Source organism: Hyposmocoma kahamanoa, unplaced genomic scaffold (assembly GCF_003589595.1).
Source record: "Hyposmocoma kahamanoa isolate Upper Pololo Valley unplaced genomic scaffold, ASM358959v1 79, whole genome shotgun sequence".
In the NCBI taxonomy this organism is placed as follows: Eukaryota; Metazoa; Arthropoda; class Insecta; order Lepidoptera; family Cosmopterigidae; genus Hyposmocoma; species Hyposmocoma kahamanoa.
Genome location: NW_020653993.1, coordinates 1,968,786 through 1,984,325, shown reverse-complemented (window position 1 = coordinate 1,984,325; position 15,540 = coordinate 1,968,786). Strand labels below are relative to the sequence as shown.

General features: G+C 37.5%; 1 protein-coding gene across 1 annotated transcript in view; it reads left to right on the top strand.

Annotated features, from left to right (window-relative positions):
* The window catches only part of LOC113233514 (nectin-2-like), an 847,610-nt gene that overhangs the window by 336,186 nt on the left and 495,884 nt on the right, over nucleotides 1–15,540 (top strand). Inside the window, exon 2 of the mRNA XM_026468637.1 lies at nucleotides 7,091–7,099. The gene's annotated coding sequence lies outside the window, so the exon portion shown is untranslated. The remainder of the gene's footprint in view (nucleotides 1–7,090; nucleotides 7,100–15,540) is intronic.

Below are 15,540 nucleotides of genomic sequence, written 5' to 3'. Positions count from 1 at the left end.
TACAATTTACAATAACAAATATTCTTAAATTTGAAAAATCTCAACGTCCACGAACGTTACGAAAATTGCTTTAAAACAAAAGTTACTTACATATTACGCGCGTCAAAAGTTATAAAAAATATAAGAAATGTAACCATCTGGCAACACTATCTCATACAGCCAGAGAAACGTCAAATAATCTTTATTTCATAGGTAAGCAAGCATATTGTTGAAAACGTCATAAAGATGTCTTTACGTTTTTTGTACGTACAAAAAACAATTATGTTTCAATGTTGGTAGAAAAGGGTATCGATATATATAAGGACCTATCTGAAAAACACCAAATTCTTCAAGAAAATGGTTTAAAAAATTAACAGAGTCATCTGACACGCAAAGCCGGCTAATCGTACACGGGCCCAAAATTGTGACTTGATTATTTAAACCAATGGCAAGTTGGCAAGTGGCGGTGTCCTAATAAAATTTCGCACATTCTGAATTCAGCTGTGCAATATGTAAAAAAATATTTTGGTTTGAGCCACCAGTTTTAAAAAGCAGCGTATATTTATATTTCTACTTTTATGAATAAGTATACTTATGTTTACAGGTTTTCTTACACCTATCATCGAAGTTTTTATCGACATCGTCACCGCACTATGAAGTGATATTGGCAGAAATCTCATATCTCACGGCTGATATGTGGTTTGCTGACGGTTTCCACATCAGCGGATCTTGTGAGAATTTCCCGAGTTATTCTTCAGTTGTTAAAAAATATGGAACGTGCCTTTATCGACGATTTTAATATGAAAAAGGCTTATTCGATAGATTTCTTTCATACTTTTGCACGAGATTCTTGGGGGTTGTAACAGCATTGTGAATGTTTGACTTGGATTTTATTTCCTGTTCAAATTAGACTTGCATTTTGTGACCTGACCCATAATGGAACTGCTTACGTCATCGCCGTTGAGCATGAAATCGTTTTCTATTCTTATCTTTTGATATGAGTTACATGCGATGAGTTTGGAATAAGTTTCATACCGAGGCGAACTCTGAATTGAAATGTGGGACGAGTATTGTGTACTTATAACTTTAGTTTTACCAATCCGCATTTGGTCAACCCGAAGGGCTGTAGCCTAAACTTAGTCATGAATTTTGATTCGTTGATAATAAAATGATTTCTTTTATGATACTAATGGACGTGACGAATATGAGAAACGCCTCCCGTTCCTTTCCACAAAAGTTTTGATTATAGTGACCCTCCTTACCGACCCTTAGGGTATATGAGACGGGCGCTATAGCCTGTACAAGCATAGGGAACTTCTCGGTCAGGTCCTGACCCCAGATCAGTTTGTTTGCACAGACTTCGTTCGGTACTCAAAAGGCTATTGCCATGGGTGAGTTGCCCCAAGTGCACGTACATCACACTAGATGGGTGCAGGAGCTGTAGGCACGCTGACTACCTGCTGCACATTGCGAAACTAACTGTTGCCACTGCTAGGTCTTTGACTCTAAAGTCCATTACCAAATCTCTACTTTGGTGGCGAAGCTGTAGGCACGCTCACCTCCCGACACCGAAGCGTCTCTCCAGTTCCCAGAAACCTACGCGACTGGTGGCACCGGATGATATCTAGCTTAACCTCTCAGCTCTTAGAAATACAGGATACAGCCCGATATCTGTCTACAATAGTTTTCATTATAGTGACCCTCCCTACCAAGCCTTCGGGTATACGAGAAGGGCACTATGACCTGCGCAAGCATCTAAGTCAGGTCCTAACCCCAGATCAGCCAGTTTGCACGGACTAAGCGACACGTCAATCCAGTTCTGTAGCAGTAGAGCTCCTTTTCAGTAGAGTAGGTAATGTGAACATTTTATCATTGAGTCTTTTTTATTATCTGAAAGAGATTCTTTTTAGGCAGGTTTATATGTAATTTTTAACCGACTTCATATGAAGGAGGAGGTGCTCAATTCGACTGTATGTTTTTTTTTGTATGTATGTTACGCGATAACTCCGGTGTTTGAGAACCGATTTTGATGATTCTTTTTTTTGTTGGAAAGAAGGTATCTCCATGGTGGTCTCATTTAATTTTGAAGAAAATCATCCACCACTAAGGGTGGCTGTTCACGCATGAAGTGAATCTTTTTGAAGTGAATTTTTTTATAAATATTATTGTAATTTTATTGTAAATTTTACGAGTAAATTTTATTGTAATGAGCAATTATTTTAAAGGTTGATTTTGCTATTCTCCAATTCAAGCTGTTTTTCTCTCTCAATATGCTTTGAGTAATGAGAACTGATTTTTATTATCTCCTGTGTCAAGTCCCGTATAATGGCGAACTAGGGGATGAATCCGGGTTTGCGCACTTTCAGGTAACCGATTTCAATAAACCTTGGTAATTATATGCAATTCCATGTACTTTTGTGGTCGGTTTTTTTAGTACTCTGTACTGAGATTATTCTCTAACAATGTTGAGTGGTCGATAAAATTATTTTTTCTCTATTTCACGAAAATAGGACCGAAACACAGTTCAATTTTCAATGTCCGGACAGACATCTGTCATAAACTAAGTGGAAAATCAATAACAGGGAGGCATTTAGTCTTTATGTTGAGCTGTGAACTGTGACATATGAAGGCTTTCAGAGCATTAAATGCGCTCTGAATTTCCTTTAGATTTTGTCAAACGAGGTATCCGACGAAAACTGGCAAGTATAAACTGAATAGGTAATGGATTTGAGAGCCTATTTGGCTATACAGGCCAAAACCATGGAACTTTGAGACTATAATTTCCGGATCTGACACCCGTGTGTTTGTTTTTATTTCAAGTTTTTCAATTTTTCAATTCTACGTTTTGAGCCCTTTACATGTCCCATGGTTATGGCTGACTGAGGTGGTAAAGTCATCAACTACTACAACTATAGCTAACCTAACTGTAGGTTAGCTACAGTTACGAAAGTTATTAATTTAATATCTTATTTTTAATTTTTAAAGAACATTCCAATTTACGCTACACAGTTGCTTTAGAAATGCGTTTATGAATTTTTATTTCATTAAATTTCTTATTATAGTTTGTAATAAATAATGGAAATTGTATTAAATTAAAACATATTAAATAGTACTGCAGTCTTATGTCTTCTTGGGATTTTTCATCAGAGAAAATACTAGATTCTAAACAGGATGGTACAGAATGTAAACAATTGCGAAAACCTAAACGTTCAGCATATAACTAGCCCTGCACTAGGGAGACCCTGTGTCGTAGGTGCCATGGACATACACATAGACAACCACAAATTACACCCAAACTCATGAGAGAAATAAATGTAGGCTATATTAATATTTGCCTCGGGACCTCTGAGAGGCGGACCAACGTGGTGACCGTTAGGCCACGGAGGCAGTGAACGCGTGTATACGTTATTATTTATAGTTTATTCGCACGTATTATGAAGTGTGTTTATGAATTTATTCTTTGGTTGTTTTGCATATCCATAACTTTTATTCTAAGGTTGCCTGGACGAAATGTCTACATACAAAAAAAATACAAAAACATTTATTGAACTGTCCAAAACAAGATATTGTGATACATAACAACACAGATAACCACACTGGCTAAGCTTAGGCTCAGTACAGAAAGTTTTGGCATAAGGACTTATATTACTATATTATTAAATTATGTTGGAAAAGAAATATGACATATTTAAATAATAATAACAAATATTAAAAATGGCAGAAGGGCAAGAAATACCAGAGTGTGCGTTTGTGTGTGCGTGCGTGCGTGCGTGCGTGCGTGCGTGCGTGCGAGCGTACGTGCGTGCGTGCGTGTGTGTGTCTACGCGAGTGTTTGTGAGTGTGCGCGAATTAATAATAATAACTATACAATTTTATTTTTTAAATTTTTGTAGTGATAATACCGCCTGTTGCACATTAACTTAGTGTGTTTACACTTAATTTACTTTAATTTTATGTACAATAGACTTATATTTTATTCATTCATTCAAATTTGGACTTCGGCAGCACTTGTAAGTAGCAGTAGAGCTCCTTGTGAAAGAGTTCGTCCAGGGAAATACTGCCACCTTACCTATTTCTGCCGCCAAGCAGTAATGAGAGCATTATTGCTATCCCTGTTTAGAAGGGTAAAGGTTGTGGTGAAATTACAGGCACATAGGACTTGACAACTTATATCTCAGGGTGACAGGCGCATTGGCAGTGCCCATAAGATCTTTGTGATTTAAAGCTCTGAATGAATAGACGCGTCGCATACCACCAGGCACAGGACTTGTGCGACCCAATGCGAAAAAAATTTAAAATTGTATTTTAAAAGCCAGTTTCAAATTTCATGCACATCGGTTGATAACGGTCGATTCGTTCCTTTCTGGAATTGTGCAATATCAGTGGATATCAAGAAAACTTCGCTCGCTCCGTTTGAAAAGTTAAAGTCGATAAGAATAAGAAACAATGACATTAATGGTAACAAATATAGTACTAGGTCGATGACCTCTGGTAAATTTGTAATCCCAAGAGTAACTAACTACTATGGAGATAGGACCTTAAAGAAACGTATTCCGTACATATTAAACAGCTTGCCAGAGGTTATTAGACATGAAACTAAAAAATGTTGTAAGAGCATTATTTTACAAATTATAGTTGAATAGTTATTAATTATATTGTTTAAGTATTTTTAACAACATTAGTGTCAGTTTGTGACTTTTTGCTTAATTGAGACTCATTTCGATCCTGCAGTCAAACTGTATGTACAGTTTTGTAGGACTATGTTTATTTAAATATATTGTACCCCCTTTTCTTAAATTCAAATAAATAATAATAATTAAAATCTCAATAAAATTTTTATTTAATTGATATTCAATTATTTTTTGTGAAATTACTCCACTAGCTTGTTATAATTATTAATACAAAGATCGAACACTCAGAAAAAACACTCAGAAAAAATTCCTTCGATCCGGTCGGATTCGAACCGACGTCTTCTTGCATACCGTGCCAGACGCTATACCAACTAAGCCACGGAACGAACCAACGGACCTCACGAATTTTTCTATGTGCTTGCGTCGTGTCTTTGTACTTGGTCTTTCAACGACTTTTTAGTCGTATCGCCATCTATGAGAAATCTATGACAGATTTATCACCCAGTTAGTCTGAATTATAACAAATTAAAATCTCATTTGGTCTAGAATCTGAGCGCATAGCCTCTCAATACTCCCACATATGGGCATTTGACTGCACCCAAGACCCATTTATCATGATGTACAATCAAGATTGACAAGTTTATAGCCTATCTAAATTCAGGGGCAGTAATGGGACGTCATCACTTCTAGTGATTGATTGAGGTTTCAACCGTCTGATGATAGGTGCAGTGACAATTCTATGCAGTTCTAGACTGCATGTTTGCGAAGAAAGGTGGTCTGCGCCATTAGGTGCTTCAAGAAGCACTTTTTTCGTACAATATTTAGAAGCGCAGTTCTGCGGCTGTTAGTTGAAAGGACGCATGTGACATTTTTAACCGACTTCAAAAAAGGAGGAAGTTCTTGATTCGACTGCATTTTTTAATGTATGTTACGCGATAACTCCGGTTTTGTGAAACGATTTTGATTCTTTTTCGGTTGGAATTTACCCTCTTTCCACTAGCAGTGGTAGTGGTCCCATTTAAATTTGAAGATTCTAAGGGGGGTAAACTAGGGGATGAATCCGGTTTCGTGCACTTTCCGGTAATTGATTTCAATAAAACTAAGCAAATAGATGTGATTCCACGAACTTTTGAGGTCGTTTTTTTAGTACTCTGAACTGGGATGCTCAGTTACACGAGGACAAAGTTTTCGCGCGGTCAAAGTTTTCAAGTACATGAATGGCGAATCTGAATTCTATTTACTAGACAACAACATTTAAATTCCTCTGAATAATACAACCGCGCGGTCGCCGTGCGGGCCGCTGCGTAGACCAAAATCAAGGCAGATCCGCACGCGTGCCCGAGACGCTTATTTAAGTTAAAACGTAAAAGCTAAATAAATAGAGCGTGTTTTGCCATGACAGTTAAATTCATGCGGTCGCTGCGGCCGCGCGGGATGAGCGCGATGAAATTCGTGTCGAAGAAATGCGTCCTAATGGTCTATCCAGAACATATCCGGGCCGTGCCCGGGACGTAGTAGACGGGTCGTGCTCAAGGGCTCAAAAAAATACCGTTGCGTATATTTTGTATGAACACGTTCAGACATGTCCGTGTCCGGACCGGCGCCGGGACGGGCCCACAGTTGATACAAACTCCCCGTCCACGTTCCGGGCACGGCCCTGATTTGTGTGGATAGTCCTTAATACTATTAAAAAAAGTGTACATATGCACGTGGAGCGTTAAAACTTTAATTCTAAACTCATTTTGCCGAACAATGTGTTTAGAATCACAGTTTTAACGGTCCAATGGAGTCGAATTCCTTACCTGCAAACGTGTTATCTGAACTTATACATTTACCTATATAATAATTTAATAATAAAGTCACATGTGATCGTACCTCAAAAGTGCTTTTATTACACGAAAGCCTGAAAAATTGTAGTAGCTCTACTAGCTCCTTCTGAAAGAGTACGTCGTAGGAAGTACTGCCACCTTACATATTCATGCCGCCAAGCAGTAGTGTGAGCATTACTGCGTTCCGGTTTCAAAGGGTAGGGGTGTTGTTGAAATTACAAACACATAGGGCTCAATACTTGTCTCAGGGTGTCGGGCGCAGTGGCAATAACCCTCAGATCTTTGAGATTTAAAGCTCTGGCACTACAACTGAACTGAAGAAGTGGCACTACAACTGTTATGGACAGGCGTGTCACTTAATGCCAAGCGCACGACTTCGTCCCTTCACTTAGTATCATAGACCATGCCGAGATAACGTGATGATTATTTTAACCAAAGAAAAACTCTGGATTAATTTACTATAATATTGAGCATTTCTTTGTATTAATCACGCAAAAATAAGGATCAATTTTGGATTGGGTCACTATTCATGAAAAGCAAGCATAATTATATTTCTATAAATACTTCTTGGTCACCATTTCGCTTGTCCATTTACTTCATTTGTCCATCATCTGTTTGTAATATTAACAAATAACCGTCTTTCTGTTTCAGATTCCAGAGGTGAGTAACGCCGCAAAAAATTCCGTGAGTGCAAAAATAAATTACGAACCATGAAATACTTTACTAAGTTATCGACTCTAAAAACAGGAAGTGTCTCCGATTCCAATCATAACAAGTCAGAGTCGAGATATCATCGCAGAGTTAGGAAATGGGAAAAACTTTTCCTAGATAAAGATGATACACCAGTCAAAAATGTCAGACGTTCCAATGCATGAGTCATGGGAAAAACAAATAGTTTTATGCTTGAGTTTTGTTTCTACGCAAACGTATACAAATCTTTAGTATTGAATCGCAAAAATACCGCCGCCGGCTTAAATAGACATTCTTTTTCTTCTTAGAGTGCCTCTTCAATGCTGAAGGTTGGCCGTCAGCTTCCTGTATTCGTCTCTAACAGCAGCCAACCGAAATAGCTGTTCGACTGAATACGTCCCCTCCCAGATGTTCCGCAGCCACGATTTCTTTCTTCGCCCAGCACGTCTCTTTCCCTGCACCTTGCCCATTATTATTAGCTATAGCAGCGTGTATCTATTGTTCCTAAGATACTCTATTTTGCGCCTTTTGATAGATGGCTTCATTTTCCGGGACATATGAACACGCTGAAGCACAGTTTCGTTCGCGTCCTTCAGTGTCCAACCAATGCGCAACATGCGACTGTAGCACCAAATCTCAAATAGAAATTAGGTTCCTGAAATAAACCTACTACACGCCTACCGCTCTAGAGTCAATACAACCTCAAATGGCTTTGATTGATGCCGCCTAACAGTGAAAGTGTTGAATCTAACACATTGGAAAAAATATATAGTAAAATTTAGTATGTCCACTGATTGCTATATATACGGTGTGATAACACGATTCCTATTTCACAATAGAAAAAAAACAAACAAAAAACCTCTGTATTCAATAGGTACTTCACATATATGTTTTTATATCAACTGAACTACGTAGAACACGTATAACAAACGATAAATATTTTTCAGATAGTTTAATATAGTTTGTAACTGCCGCTCGACGTAAGCAAAATAAACCGTTTAAATTAAAACCGAGCTGAGGTATTATCGACTTTTAACCTAGTCGGTTCCTGAGGCGCGGTGCGGGAGGAGTGGCAGTTTACGTAATAGTTATTTCGCGCTTCAGACGGGATAATTTCAACAAGATTTTTGACTTTGACGATATTTGACACCAATTTCATTGAAAAAATGCCAACTTATGTCTCAGAGTGACAGGCGCAGCGGCAGTTCCCCTCAGATCTTTGTGATTAAAGCTCTAATTGGCACTGAAACTGTCATGAATAGGCGTGTCGTTTACCATCAGTCGCACGACTTGCTCGTGCCGTCCCTTGATATCATACTAAAAAGTATATATTTATTTCTTATAGCAACTATACCATACGTTAAGTTTCATTAAAATGTGGACGGAATTTTCGAAATATGCTGATGGGGTATTATGTTAAAAATCAATCCATTGAACATAAAATAACTCGACTGCAAAAAAAATTTGGAAAGAAAAAACAGTTATTTAAAAAAACTGAACTGCATAAAAAATAACAGAAAAGAGATATACAAGATCTTTAAACTATAAGTTTTGTTTGTGCAAAGTAGACGCACTATATACCTGTGATGTGGTATGTTCAGCAGCTACCTGCTTAAGTGAATAAAATTATTAATTATAATCATTGATATACTTAGGAAGTTGTTCACTTAACTACAGAAAATATGTAGTTGACACCCGATAAAAACAAATTATTGTACACCCTACTAATGACACTTACGTCTTCAATCCATAATTTCTCACAAAGTGATATTTTTGGACGACACAAATTGTATTAGCATTACGGGAGGGGATAAACTAATAACGTATGTTTTATAATTTTTGTACCTCATTCTAACGCAACTGGGTAAAAAACAAATTATTGTACACCGGACAAGTGACACTTACGTCTTCAACTTCAGTCTATAATTTCTCTTAAAGCGATATTTTTGGACCATACTAAAATATAACATTGCGAATCTATAACACTACACAGCAACAATAAAATTTCCAAACTTTATCCGTTAAAAATATTAAAAAAAACCTTGAAAAGTTTTATGAAACATTAGAAAACGACCTTTGTTTGGCACGTAAAAGAAAAACAGGAAGTTTTTTCATAGTAAAAGTAATTACTGTCGCATCACTGTTTGACCTACCCCAAGCAGAAGCTGTAGGGTTTGAATCCGGGCTCTGAGTTTCTCGGAATTTATGTGCGAAATTTGATTTCAAATTTACCAAAAACTTTCCGGTGAAGCAAGAAATCGATATGACACCTACATATATTATATATATTAATATTACATTATGTAGTTATAAATTTTGTTTTTTGTGCTTGTAAGATATTGTAGTCATTTTGTCCTGTAATTAGGCCTGTAGGAATAAATTTCCTATAGAAATACGCAGTACCTATTGTTTGTGTTTTCCTTTTATTAAGTGTAATTTGTGCTTTTTCCTGAACAAAAAAAATAAAAATGAAATAAAAAACTGAGTTTATGGTTTACCTAAAACAAGCAGTTTGACCAGGGTAGCTACTACTTACAAATATCTTACAACTTTCAATAGCTGTATTTTGGTATAGACAACTCCGTACTTCCCTAAACATCGCTTATCTTGATTGAAAAACGAAGTTTCCTCATCTATTCTTGGAGAAGTTTTAAAGTAATATTCGTAAATTCACTCGAAAAATCCTTGAAACAACAGTGATAAGGTATCTTTTTATACTTCTGAAGTGAAAACGGTTGGAGTAGCGGAAGCCTAATGGCGAAAGAATGCGATGACGTCAGCAAACGGCCGGCTTAGCAGGGTTGGCAATTTTTCAAATATTGTGTAGTATGTATGATTTGGAACATTTGAGATACGTTACTCCGTTGGGAGAACCTTTTTTTTACGATACGATGTGACGGGACATACAATGTTGCACCTGGTGGTAAGCGGTGCTAAGCACTGCATACGTCGCCCTGAGACGTAAGTTGAAAATTCCCATGTGCCTATAATTTCACCAACACCCTTCACAACCTGGACGCAGTATTGCTCACATTACTGCTTGGTGTCAGAAATGGGTACGGTGACAGTACTGCGCTGAGCTTACTTTTTCACAAGGACCTCTACTGCTACTTGTTAACGCGTATACGGTGATGACATCTACTGGAAAGTATTCACTACATCGATAAATGAGGTCGTATAACGTTTTTTTTTGTAATTTTTGAATTTTGAATTGTATCGAGTCACTCACACGGCAAACTCCTACTGTAACAGACGTTCCATACAATATACGAATATTTTTACCAGATATATAATAAAGTCATTCATTTCGCGCCGTGTTGCATAGAAGCTTACTATAGGCAGGAAACGAGTAGAGAAACACACCAACACTACTAAAAATATATCTCGCAATGTCTTTGAAAACAAACGTATGTTTATATTTCATTTCAATACATTTTTGAATATTATTAAGCATTGTAATCGATTGATCTTGTTCTCCGTTAAATTTAATTAATTTATATTGAAACAAAAACCTTATAGTAAAGGCATAAGGTTCTTATCTATAACAGCTTCTGTGTCCTTAGATGACAAACAACCAGGGCAGTGACCCGTTTAGCTCTTTCCGTTTGTTTTTATCTGTAATATTTGAGATAAATATTATAAATGATAAACGTGAATGAAGTCTATTTACAAAGAGGAATTTTGCGAATTCCTTGCTCTTTGTTCTCAGGTGAAATAGCCTTACGAATGAGTGGCGGTGTTTAATGAAAGTAACGTTTTGAAGTAAAATTTGCCTATTTAAGGGGCGTCATTGGAGAAGAAGCACCACGTCTAGTCTCCCGATGATGGAAAGGGGAAGACGGAATCAAATTATGCAATTCCATCGCACACTCTCCCTGATATATCCTGTAGAATACCGATAAACTAGCAACTCTACGGCGGTGTTCAAGGCACTGCAGCTTGGCCTCTACTAGTTCCGAGTCACCTATAAGCCTCTTAGCACGCTTGTCTATTGAATCCAAGGTGGTCAGCTGGTATTTAGCAGAGCCATCCCATAAGTGGCAGCAGTACTCCATACGCGACCGGACTTGTGCTTGGTACAGCTGAAGCAACTGTCCCGGTGTGAAGTATCGCCTCACCTTGCCACATCGAATGGTCTAGTTTTTACTATTAAATAGCGATCTTACAAAGAATGTACGATATATCTAAGTATATTGTCTAAAGAATGTGCTAATGTGTTCCGTGATACGATGTACTTTATCGGATCGAATAATATCCTGAAAACAAGCTAAAACAAAAGACTAAAACGAGTTATTTAAGAATGGAGTATCTAGTTATGTTCATATATCTCTTTAAGCACTATAGAGAACCTGCTAAATTCAACTGGAACCCTATTAGTTATTAATTTCACATTTATCCCAAAATTTGCAAACTGCCCAGCGGTTTAAAAATACGCCGCGCCACTCGCTGCACCATCAGTCGCCATCGGGCGTTTGTCGACGTCTGATCGACAAGCCCCCGAAGACACAGGCAGTTAGGCAGTTTAATATTTTCTTAATTTTGTTATGTTCAATACTTTGTGAAAGATTTCGTCCAGAGACGTACTACCACAATACCTATTTACATACAAAGTACTCGTAATTTTGAAATTAAATTTTAATCATATAAATACGGCTTTATAATGCGAGTAGTAAAGTTGTCTGGGAGAACATTTATAGACATTCAGATGTCACTAATAGTGATGTGACCCACTCCAAATTATTTTATAACATTGGGTAATAATAGATCACTCATTAAAAAGTGGCAACCCTACTAACCGGAATAGTGCGAACAATTGTGCCAATCCTGACTGCGATGTCAGCGACCATCGGACTGAAATGTGCATACTTTTATACAACGAATCCACTTTATTCGGACCTCTAACACTATTTAAGGAAATATAAAAATGAGTATCAGAACACAATGGTTTCACTCGTGATAGATTAAGAGTCCAGGATTTTTGATCTCCGTTTCCATATAAACAATTTCAAATGTAAGGTTCGTATTATATTGGTTCGTAAACGCATTGTTGATGTGAAACTACCATTTTACTTAGAACGGTTTTCAGAGCAAAATAGTACAGAATGTATGTCAAGATAAAATTGACGTTACAAATGACCGCATTAAATTGACCTTTCAGTTACGTGACAAAAAATGTGAAAGGGTGTCAAGAAAAAATGGCTCAGATCCAATTATTTCGAATGGTCCATCCTATTTTAAAAACGTTTATGTTTCCCCGAATTTGATTTCAATTCCAGATTGAAGGGTAGAAAGAGCCGATGTTATGCTGGCGCAGGACACTTAAAATCGTATCGTTCCACCCTCACTAAGTGCCATATCTGAACTTTTTGTCGTAACTAAGTTGGACGTATGATCGAACTTAGCTTTCAACAACAGACGTCACTTATTGTCGTCTGTTTACCTTTTTTAAATGTCGTTGACAGACGAATGACAAATCGTTGACAGAAGTAATTTGAGACGAGTTTCAGGTCAAGACGTGTCATTCTCGTTTATCCACTTATACGTCGCGGTTCATCATTTTTTATTATGCGCACAGCCGAGGAATGGAATTCCTTGCCTGCGACTGTATTTCCGAGCGTATACAACCAGAGTATCCCTAAAGGTATTTTCTTGGAGAGCTCGTGCCATTGTAGACTCCAGGGCTACGTAATGGTCTAGAACTAGTCTATTTACTACGACTAAATGGGACGAACAAGTCGTGTGCCTGATGGTAAACGACACGGCATTCAGAACTTCAAATCACAAAGATCTGAAGAGTACTGCCACTGCACCCATCACTCGGAGACATAAGCTAACGAGACACATATAACCTTGAAAATCAGGACGCAGTAATGCTCACGTTACGGTTTGGCAGCAGAAGTAGGTAAGGTGCCAGTGGACGTAGACGGTGAACCAACTCACAAGGAGCTCTGTCGCTGCTGATTCCGAGGCCGAATATCTTTAAAATGTAGCTGAATTAGCATCATTTGGGCGAGCTCGTTCCATTGTAGACCCTATTTTTGCTCCGGACTAGGTAATGGTCATATCAAGTCCAATAAATGGACTTTGGGCACGGATCTTCTTTAAGAAGAGGATTAGAGGGTCCGATGTGCAAGTCCAATGCGATTTACAGTATTTAATACCAGGACATCTTTGAAAAGTTTCGTAATCTCATAACCTCTCCAGTACTTCTGGCATATTACAACCACAACTATTCCTGGTATCAAATTATTATTTTACCCTCAAGCTCAAGTTGAACAAAGCATTCAAGGAAACGATTGAAACGCTTTGATTCATCCTTCCTGATGCGTCAAAGGAATGGAGTACACTGCCGATGTCTGTGTTACCCGACAGCTACAATTACTTAAGCGCTATTCAAGGCTAGAGTGCATTGACATTTACTAGACAAACACAACATCATCGGCTACATCCTCGCTTATCATCAAGTGAAATTATGACCAAGAATTCTATTTCACAATTTAAAAAATTATGAAGTTTTTATGTTTTCATATTTACCACACACGGGGAATAACGCGTAATATTTGTTTTTTTCAAACGCTCTAATTTTTTGGGCTCTTCACAGGACCTATGGTCACGGCTAATTTGGACCAACATTCACTATACATCAACAGTATTGTTTATATGGATTTTTATACCATAAGCTAAGGGTAGAAGCCTGTAAGATGCTTAAACAATTGCGAAAATAGTCGCTATCGCCTACTTATCTACATCCTTGGGAACAGAAACCTTATGTCCTTAAGATCCCAATGCTCTCTGTTCAATAAATTAATGGATCGACTAGGGGGTATAAGGGCTATTAACTAGATTACCCAACTTATTAGTATAGACATACAAAAGGGGAACGCCGCTTTTATTTTAGGGACCCCGTCGCATCAAATTTCTTCGAGTTTAGTGAATTTAATCATTGATTTGGAATGCTGTACATATACCATCGTAAATTGGAATACAGTCTCAAAAAAATATAGATTCACTTCCAAAAATTTACAAAGAAATTGCAAATAGAATATGAGTTTCATAGCAAAAGTTGTTGAGTACCATTAGATATCTCAAGAAATGTGCCTCGTATTGCTTTTTTGCAGACTGCAGACGTAACTTTGTCTAACAATTCACACCTCACGAAACAAAACCTACTGAAACTCTGGCTAAGCGCGCAAAGTATAAATAATGCGTCCCCATATACGTAAGCAAATAGGGTGCTAAAGAGTGAACCGACAAATGTGCTTTAATTTAAATTCCTTGCTGCCGCGAATAAATCAACCGGGACAAACCGGGATCCCCCTAAAATGGTGGGAAAATAAAACCCGGGATAGGGGTGTACGGCAGATACAGTATATGTATGGATATAAATATGCTCCATTAATAGATGATACTATGTTACGCTCAAAATGTTGTAAATTTTTCATCGTTCGACTATTTACCAACAAACACTTATCTCTGCTTTTCCAGAATAGCGGCCCAATCCAACATAGTTCCTTTTTTGACTTATTACTGAGATTTGTCCAGAAAATACTAAATTTCATTGTGAATGGGACACCAAGCTTTTCATTGGTCTAAATAATCTCATGACTATGTTGGGATGGTCTACGGTATGTCAAGTTTGCGCGGCAGTCACGTCTCAGGTTTTTAAATCATTTTCCTAAAGCATTACGTGTTTTTAGATAGGCCACTATTCTAGAAAGCAACCGATGTATGCAACCTCGTCTGTCTCCTACTAATTTAGAAAAAAACCATGAATCTCTTTCACCTCGTCCATTATCGTCTTTTCAAGGATATCCCCAATCTGATCAAAGTAATGTACAATAAGGTCTACCTGTCTCCACTTTTTCATCCACTGTCAGGTTAAATTGCTTAACATCAATCCTTTCTTTTTGATCGAACCATCGAAACATTCCTTTTTCATTTCGATCACTACATCATCTTTCACGCTACAACGCTCTCTTGCTATATTGTACCGCATTTTGTCTTTAAAAGTAACACCACACATGCTACGTACAGCTCTCATTTCTACAACATTCACCTTAGTAATTTCAATGCTTTTTCTGCTACACCCAACATCCACTATATTATACCAATAAAATTGTTTATACTGATTTTGTCTGGAAGACACTTGAACAAATGTGAACTACTTATTCGCATACATGGGAATTGAAACCTTATATCTATAAGACCCCTGTACCCTTGTATTCAATAAATTAATGGACCGGTTGGGGAACACAAGGGCTAGTAGCTTGGTTACCCAACTTATTAGCAAAGCCATATAATGGAGGAACGCTGCTTGTACTTTTGGGCACATTGTTTTGGAGACCGAATTTCTGTTATTTAATTTAGTGACAGTCCCATTTAAAGATTTAGAATTGGTAAATTTAAAAGTA